This window comes from Palaemon carinicauda, chromosome 6, assembly GCF_036898095.1.
Source record: "Palaemon carinicauda isolate YSFRI2023 chromosome 6, ASM3689809v2, whole genome shotgun sequence".
Classification (NCBI taxonomy): Eukaryota; Metazoa; Arthropoda; class Malacostraca; order Decapoda; family Palaemonidae; genus Palaemon; species Palaemon carinicauda.
In genome coordinates, this window is record NC_090730.1 from 34,176,119 (window position 1) to 34,184,693 (window position 8,575).

An 8,575-nucleotide genomic window follows, 5' to 3' on the forward strand; every position below is an offset into this window, starting at 1 on the left:
TCCTAACCCCAAAGGTTCCCCTGTCTCATACCACATACCGGCCTTGGAAGCGAGCTGAGACGGTGGAAAAGAAAAGATGGTCTTGACAGCTTGTCTCCATTCCTTCATCCAATCATCCACCTTAGCGAGAGCTTTCCTGGCCGAAATTGAAAGTTTCATTTTGATGAAGGCTGAAGACAGTAGCTTTCTTCCTGTTAAATTGAGACTGAGGAGAACGAGGGGCCGAAGGTTGAAATTCCTCCCCATAAAGTTCCAAAAGAGAGCGAGAAAGAACCTTATAATCACTAGAAGAGTCGGCAGGTTTTTCTTCCTCTTCCGAAATATCTTCGAGGTCCTGCTCAAGGATAACATCCTGAAGAGTTAGGCTGCCAGCAGTCTGGCACCGAGAGCTGTTTGAATCCTGGCGCCGAGAGCCGCTATCATCCAGTCGGCGAGAAGCGGTATCGTCACGATGACTATAGGCGGTATCGTCACGATGACGAGAAGCGGTATCGTCACGATGACTATAGGCGGTATCGTCACGATGACGAGAAGCGGTATCGTCACGATGACGAGAAACGGAATCGTCCTGAAGATGCAGGCTGCCTTCGCCTTGAAAATGCAGACTGCATTCATCCTGTTTCCTAAGAAACGAGGCGGTAACATCCTGGCGTTTCGAAAGAGAAACGGAATCGTCACGGCGCCGAGAACGAGAGGCAGTATCGTCCTGGCGCCGAGAGAGGGGGGAAGGAAATTCCTGGCAGCGTGCCGATGAAGAGGGTGTGCGTTGTCGTACGGCCGACGAAGAGCGCAGAGGTTTCTTGGGAGAGATACTAAGTTCTCTCTTAGAAGAAGATCTCTTAACAGGCAAAGAGACGTCCTTACGTCTGACGGACTGAGAAGGGTGGCTGAAAGCTTGAACTAACGATGAAAGTTGTTCCTGCATAACAACCATGAAAGCTTTAGCAACCTCCGCTGGCTCTCGCGGTGCCGAAGACGGCAGTTGTCGTACGGCTTGACTGGGAGCGCTGGCAGAAGAAGCAGGGAGTTTAGCAGGATTAACTTGGCTAAGGACTCTCTGTTTCGCCCTCTTAACAGGAACAACATCGAAATTGTCTTCCGAAGGATCAGGATCTCGGCTACTCGAACCGGGAGAGGGAGAGCGAAACTGCACATCCCGGTTCCACCCTCTCTTCATTGGTCTTGATTCGTAATGCCAATTACGTCTGGGAGAACGATCAGGCGAAGACACAAACGTATCCGACACGCCTTTTCTACGGCGGTCAAGAGCAGCCTGGGAGATCGCAACAGGAGTGTCTGAGGCGACGACTGACCGAGGATAAGCACCTCTCACCCCCTTTCGGCTTTCGTCGTACCTTCTCCCTTGGTCCTGGGAGCTTGGTAGAGGTCTAGACCTAGGGATATGACAGATTCGATCAGTCGCCACCTCCACTGCACTTTCACAAGCACTAATTTCACTTACACCCTTACCTTTAAAGGCCTCCAATTGTGCTTTAATGGCCTCTAATTCAGCAGCTAATTTAGCATACCCAGGGTCATCCGTAGGCACAGATCCTGTAGAAGGGGCAGGAGTTACTTCATTCGGGGAAGGAATAACTTCCAAAGAGGTTACAAGTAAAGGGTCAATAGATAAATCTAAGCTAGGTTCACTAGCAGACTTTGACTTTGATTTAGCTCTTCTAACTCTATCAACCTCAAGTTTGCGCACATAGCGCTTCATAGCTAACCAGTTATCATCATTTAAAACCTCGCATTCCTTGCACCTATTATCTAGAGCCCATTCAAACCCCCTGCAACCCATACAGATAGTGTGAGGGTCAACCGACACTTTCGGCAACCTCACCTTGCAAATATCATTCGCACAAATACGAAAATGAATTTTTTCACTCATGATAAAAAAGGAAAAAAAGACAAAAAACAAAAAAACAAACATGATTGCCAAATCCCAACACAGTGTACTTCACCAAAAACGAAGTCCAAAAAGGCGATGAAGGGAAAGCGATCCGAAAAAACTCTAAATGGCGGACCAACGATGTTGTCGATCCGGCCGGCAGAGATAATCTGAGGAACAGAAAACGGGAATGATTCCAAGTACCACCCTGTAAGGGTTGTTAACCATCTAACCACACAACCACCACAAGGCTGTTGCCGCGATTTTCTTTTAAATTCTGCCGCAGTCGGAGACTCAGCTATATATATATAACTACCAGGTAAGTACTATTCATAAAAATAGCTTTTTCGTGTACTTAAATAAATACTGTATTAATAAATATTTAGCATTCAGACATGGAAAAATTTGGAATTTAATATTCTACATGCTGTACATTTACTTTAAGAACAAAAACTTCTATATGAAAATCATGGGCGATAATTGATAACTTATGAGTGTTCTGAATTGTCAGCCATCATATTGTCACCATACCTTACCTGAACACTTTGCCTTTGTTGGTGTACCCTTCATCTTCTTAGTTTTGCCCTTCGTACTGGGGGACGTGAGAGTCTTGCCCACCAGTAGCGAGGACTGCCAAGGTGCCGATGGATTAACATCGTCAATGCGCTTCCTCTTCCCAGACGTTGATGGTTGGGCGCTGTCAGATGGTCTCTTGCTACTGAGCGATGGTTTGACAGCAGTCTTTTTCTGACGGGAGAGTCTTTCCTTCTCCTTTAACGCGACAGCCTCCTTGCCTTCATCAAAGGACAACATGTATTCCCTGAATGAAAACTTGTTTTGGCTAAGAGGCGCATTAGTTTTCACCTCCGACCGCAGGCAGTCTACCACCCAGGCAGCATAACCCAATCCATTCTCCAGCATCCACTTGAAAGTCTGACCCCTGTAGATGCCAAACTGTAGCCTGTAGTGACCCAACACAGTGATACGGTCGTTGACGTTACCCCCAACTTTACGGACCGCATCAACTGCATTCTTCTCTACAGTTTCGGCAGGCAGACAAGCTGGAGTAGAGCCCTGATTATTTTTGGCAGACACACATAGAGCCTCTCGACTGTACCCCAACACCAGGGTATCATTACCCAATCTTTTGAAAGTAGGTTTGGCATCCATATCTGCAAGGAAATATGACAAATTCGGAGATAATTTGTATTTCTCCTAACCATACAAACCTTAGCTATTTACATTGGGTTTACCTTTTAGCGTAGCTGAAATGGCGAGCCATTAGAATTTAACGAGGGTGTTTTACCCCCGCGCTAGTTAGCGGGGGGTAGGCGAGTGGTAGCTAGCTACCCCTCCCCTCCTCACACACTGGTGAACTGCTTCACTTCACTTAGAGGTAGGACTTGTCTTGGTTGACAGGGCTGGCGGGCAAATATGTGTAAATAGCTAAGGTTTGTATGGTTAGGAAAAATACAAATTATCTCCGAATTTGTCATTTGTTCCGTCACCGAAATACAAACCACGCTATTTACATTGGGTGACTTACCCCTTAGGAAGGGTGGAAAGTCCCCAGCCATACTGGCTTTGGCTTTACCAGGGGACTCAAAATCTGAGTGAGTCGCACTCGAGAAAAGGAGTCCCTGCACCTCACAAGTTCCTTGCTCCGCAAGGAAACGTGTGGGCTACATAAGCTTGTGTGTGAAGGAAGAAGTGTGACCTGTCCTAGGCAGTTGACCTGGAGTTCCAAAAGGAACTCTGGGTTAGGACGTTCCCAGTACCACCTCGTCAGGGTAAGGGGGGAACGCGACAGTATTGACTCAATACTCGGAACACAAGGAAGCATGGTTTACCTGCAGAGGTTTGAGGTCAGCTATGCAGAGACCAGGATGCTGCTTCCCCAGTAGAGGGGACGATGAAGAAAGAAGTAAGGGCCAGACATACTTCTTTTGTTCATGCAGACTAAGACCTGATAACAATGCCCTTAACCTTCTGCTACCTGTCCAAAAAGGAGCCTGAGGTTAGACCAGCTGTTGTGTAGCCACCACAGAGCGATAGAAACGTATCGATACTCCTGTGGGTCACGTCCTGCAGGAAGGGGGCTGCGAAGGTCATTAGACGCTTCCAGACTCCAGCTTGTAGCACCTGCGTCACAGAGTAGTACTACTCGAAGGCGAGGGACGTTGCGATGTATCCGACATCGTGCTGTAGGGCGACGTGATGGAGGAGGGTCTGGATTCAGGTCGAGATGAATGTCCTTGAGTCAGAGCTGAAGAGGTATACTGAAGACTCTCCCCTGTGTCCTTCCTGTGCTCCCAACCCGGCTGCACGTGAGGACAAACTGCAGCTGTTCCCAAAGATAACCCCTCGATTCCTTTACTGGCAAGAAGGAGAAGGTTTGGGTCATCTGATACAGAATGGTGACTCGAAATCTTGAAGGAGCTGGACCGAAGGGCCGGGACCCCAAGATTCTGAGTCTAGCCAACAACTCAGGAGCAAACCTGAATGTTGCCTTCCCCTATTCCTTAGAAAGGGCGGAGTCGTACGAGACCAAGAAGATTGCTTACACACTGGCCGAGGCTAGAGTGAGCAGGAGCACCGTCCCCCAAGACGGAATACGATCAGGGGCCTGACGTAATGGCTCTTGAGAAGATCTCTTAAGGGACTAAAAAGTCCGAACCATGCTCCATGGAGGAGGTCTCACTCCGACTGGGGGCAGGGACGTTCGCAGCTTCGCATGAGCGAAGAAGGCGGGAAGGAAAAAGTCTATTCCTTTCAGCCTGAAGGCCAGAGAAAGGCTGAGCGACAGGCTTCATTGCCTAGAGCGGAAAGGAGTTTCCTCCCGCCGAAAAGCAATAAGTCCGTTATTGCTGGAGAAGAGGCCTCAAAGGAAGAGGTATCTCTCCCACGACACCAACCACAGAAGACTCTCCACTTCGACTGGTAGACCTCTGCGGATGACTATCGCAGGTGACGCGACCTCCGCTCCGCGACTGTAGCGGGTTGTCTCTTCTTGAGGAGGCGGCGTAGTGTCTCCAGACGCGAACCCGAAGCGATGCCACGGTTCGTGAAAGATGTTGTAGTGTGGTTGTTTGAGTAGCCTGTGCCGTGGGAGAAGCTCTCCCGGGAGTTCCATCAGGGGAAGCAGAGGGTCCGGAAACCGTTCCGCGTATAGTCTCAGTGGAGCTCTCAGGGCCATCGAAGGTTGACAGACAACCTGGTCTTGTTGAGACCCATTCTCAACAGACAACAATGGTGGGAAGACGCAGGCGTCGATGTTGTCCCACCATCACTGGAAAGCATTTTGCCAAAGAGTCTTGAGTTCTTAGACTGGGGGGAAGAACAGCGGAAGCTTGAAGTTCCAGGCTATCGCGATCAGGTCCCCCAGGCCAGGACTTGCTGGCTACTAAAGGCCAAAGACCCACAGGTACCCTCTATCTGCGAGGCTCTGCTCAGATAGTCGGAGAGAACATTCCTCTGGCCGGAATGAGCTAGCCGATAGTGGTATAGAGAAGACCTCGGATCATCTCAGTATCTCTACTGCAAGATGCGAAGGTATGAAAATGCGTCCCTTGCTGGTTGGAATACGCCAGTACCATGAAGTCGTCGCGCACGGAGCGACTCGGCAGGAACTGTAGGATCTGTAAAGGACCCAGACTACGGCCCCTAAGCCTGCCTGAATGATGGAGAGGTATCCTTCAGGTCCTGACCATAGGCCTGAACCGGAACATGCGCCCACCCCTTTTCTTTGACGAGCCCGAGAACAGCATCAAAATGTGGGGAAAGGACGAGAATATCCACTCCCATCAAGAGGTTCCAGAGGTCAACACCCAATGCAGGTCTAAACGTTCCGCTGGTCCCATAGGGGCCAGAAAGTCCGGTTAATCGTTGCTTTGATACCACCGGAACTTAGGCCGCCCCACAGGGAACTTATCCTGAGGCGACCGTTCGGGACTTTAGACGGGTCAATGAGGAAAAGAGACCCAGGAAACGTTCCAAGGTAGGGCTGAAAGCTCTGCTTGAATGAGAACAGGTACTGCGACTCTCCTCAGCCTTGCCACAGTCAACTGAAGGTAAGGCTCGGAGAAGGAGGCAACAGCATCTGGCGTACCCAGGCGGTCACCCATCCAAGTACTGACCAGCCCAACGTTGCTTAACTTCGCTGATCGGACGAGAAGCGGTGTTTCCAACGTGGTAAGGCCGTTGACTCAATATCATGGCTAGATACCCCATATGTTGAGGCAGAAGTAGAGAAGGCTCCTAGCAAATTACCATGATCCCTCACTCATGGTAAGGGCCCGGAAGCTTGTCCCGGCGTTGAAGAAGGTCGAACCCGAGCCTACCGGAGTTGACCAGACCTCCAAAAGGTGAAGGAGGCGGAAGCCTGCTCCTGAGCGGCCATGAGGAAAGCAGGGAGAGTTCTCTGGGGAAAAATCTGCGATGCCGCGGCGGGATCGCCACACCGCATCTTAAGTCTAGGCTGAATTCCAAGAGCTTCCTGGAAGATGGATGGAATGGAAACTGGAAGTACCCACCCTTCCGATCCAGGGCCTAAGGAGTCCCGCCGCCTCGTTACCAGTTTGATCGATTCTGCTGTTCCACGCTGGACGAAGTTTGTTCGACAAACTTGAACAGAGCTGAGAGGTCGACTACGGAATTCCCGTCTCAGATGCTTTCCTACGAGAAAGGATCGACTGAAGAAACCGGGGGGGGGGGGGGGGGTGAAGCCGTCGACGACCCTGTGGAGGACCTTCTCCTAAGGCATGGATCATTCTGCCCAAATGGGCAAAACTCTTGCCGACCCCATGGCATAGAGGTTCAGTGACACTGAATTCGCTGACAGAGACGGAGAGATGGTAAGAGCGAGGCGCGATATCCTTGGCTGATCACGGAGATCCTGCAGGAATCGGCATCGGGAAGCTGTTATCCGGATGAGTAACCTTAGGCATCCTCCCAGCGTGAGACCTGCAAGGGGGGGTTGCCAATCCTAGATTTTGTGAACTCTGCCGCTCCCTCTAGGATTATGCCCCCCCAGGAGAGCTTCCCGTGCTACCTGTCCCTGACAGGAGGGGACTGCTATTGGACACCTTGTCTTAGCTGCCGTAGCCGGTCCGATAACTTAGCCGACGAGGCTGAAAAAAGAGGCGCTGGAGGCCTGCAGGGTCTGGAAGAAAGCGCCTTGAAGGAGTGAAAACGGAAGTCGACTTCCTCCGCACAACCGCTGTCCATGTCCCTGTCCTTGGGCACAAACAAGCTCTTCCCAAGGATGGAAGAGTGTCTGAGCTTGTCGACAACCACGGATGAGACACTCGAGAGGAAGCCCTCAGTCACTGCGTCTAGATGGACCAACCTCGAGCTTGCCCGCAAGTTCGAAACTTGGCGACGAAACGCCAAGGTGCTTGAGCCCGAGAGGCGGAAAGTACCCATGACCTTCCTGGAGCTTCCTTGTACAAAACCTCGGGTCGCAACCGAGGAGGGAAAGGACCTGGTAAGCCCCTTCCACGAGATGGAGAAGAGGAAGGGGTAAACCAGTCACCCCTTGCCCGACGGAGAAATCTCGAACGGAAAGCTCCCTGGCAAGACCCTTCCAGGGAATGACGAGGAAGGGCTAACCCAGGTTCTGGAAAGAAGAATGTTGTTCAGACCTCCCTGAAGATTCTTCCTGCTCTTGCATGTGCCATGCTCTGCGTTACAGGGTGAAGACCGTGTTCTGAAAATACGCTCCAGAAGACTCGCCAGGCTGGCCATGTTGCAAAACCCCGACGGGAATCGTGGTCGCAATCGCCCTGGCGCTCGCGCGATGGTAAATCAATGGTTGCGCGTGGCCGAACGTGGAAGCCCCCATGCGCGGGCATGCAGGAGCGCAGACGAAAGTGAGCGAGGGAGCGCAGAAGGAGGGCGAGCGTGGTAGGAAGGGCGAGAGCTGGTGGTCAAAATCCGAAAGCTCACAGGCGAGCGATGACCCGTAGGCGAGCAATGGATACTGCAGGAATCGAGCCGATGTTCGCGCGATGGAACACCGTAGGCTTGGGCGATGGAACACCGTCGGTTCACGCGATGGAACACCATCGGTTCGCGCGACGGAACACCGTCGGTTCGCGCGACGGAACACCGTTGGTTCGCGCAACGGAACACCGTTCGTCCGCGCGATGAAATACCGTTGGTTCGCGTGCGGGCGAACATTGGATCGCATGTGCGCGGGCGCGCGGGCACGTGGGCGTGCGGTCGCGCAGGCACGTGGGCGCGCGGGTGAGCGCAGGCGGTCGGGAGACCGATGGCGCGTAGGCGGGCGATGGTGCATCTTGGCGAGCGATGGCCCGTAGGCGAGAGAAGGTGTGTTGACAAGCGATGCGCGTCGGCAAGCGATGGCGCGTCGGCAAGCGATGGCGCGTCGGCAAGCGATGGCGCGTCGGCAAGCGATGGCGCGTCGGCAAGCGATGGCGCGATGGCGCGTCGGCAAGCGATGGCGCGTTGGCAAGCGACGGCACGTTGGCAAGAAGTGGTGCGTTAACAAAACGCTAGCACGCAGGCGAAGAATCGCGCGGGCGCGTAGGCGATCGCTAACGAGTAAGAGACTAGGGATGGTTAGCGCACATCGCGCTAAACAGAAGGCGCGCAGGTGCATCAGGAAGGTGAGCGCTGAAGCAAGCTGTTAATCAGGTGATCCTGGACGGTCAGGAAAAACCA

At 52.2% G+C, this 8,575-nt stretch overlaps 1 pseudogene; it reads right to left on the reverse strand.

The window, feature by feature from the left end:
* Window positions 1-5,978: 5,978 nt before the first annotated feature.
* LOC137643389 (5S ribosomal RNA) lies at window positions 5,979-6,096 on the reverse strand (annotated as a pseudogene).
* Window positions 6,097-8,575: the final 2,479 nt, after the last annotated feature.